The following is a 512-nucleotide window of genomic DNA, read 5'->3' as shown; positions in this document are numbered from 1 at the left end:
GAGGAGGAGGTGAAGGAGAGGAGGAGGTAGTGAAGGAGAGGAGGAAGTGAAGGAGAGGAGGAGGTGAAGGAGAGGAGGAGGTGAAGGAGAGGAGGAGGTAGTGAAGGAGAGGAGGAGGTGAAGGAGAGGAGGAGGTAGTGAAGGAGAGAAGGAGGTAGTGAAGGAGAGGAGGAGGTAGTGAAGGAGAGAAGGAGGCAGTGAAGGAGAGGAGGAGGTAGTGCAGGAGAGGAGGAGGTGAAGGAGAGGAGGAGGTAGTGAAGGAGAGGAGGAGGTAGTGAAGGAGAGAAGGAGGTAGTGAAGGAGAGGAGGAGGTAGTGAAGGAGAGGAGGAAGTGAAGGAGAGGAGGAGGTGAAGGAGGAGGTAGTGGAGAAGAGAGGAGGAGGAGGAGGAGGTGAAGGAGAGGAGGAGGTAGTGAAGGAGAGGAGGTAGTGAAGGAGAGGAGGAGGTAGTGAAGGAGAGGAGGAGGAGGTGAAGGAGAGGAGGAGGAGGTGAAGGAGAGGAGGAGGTAGTGA

Source organism: Seriola lalandi, unplaced genomic scaffold (assembly GCF_002814215.2).
Source record: "Seriola lalandi dorsalis isolate HSWRI2012SDOR001 ecotype SW California unplaced genomic scaffold, Sedor1 jcf7180002054960, whole genome shotgun sequence".
Taxonomy (NCBI): Eukaryota; Metazoa; Chordata; class Actinopteri; order Carangiformes; family Carangidae; genus Seriola; species Seriola lalandi.
This window is presented reverse-complemented; position numbering follows the sequence as displayed.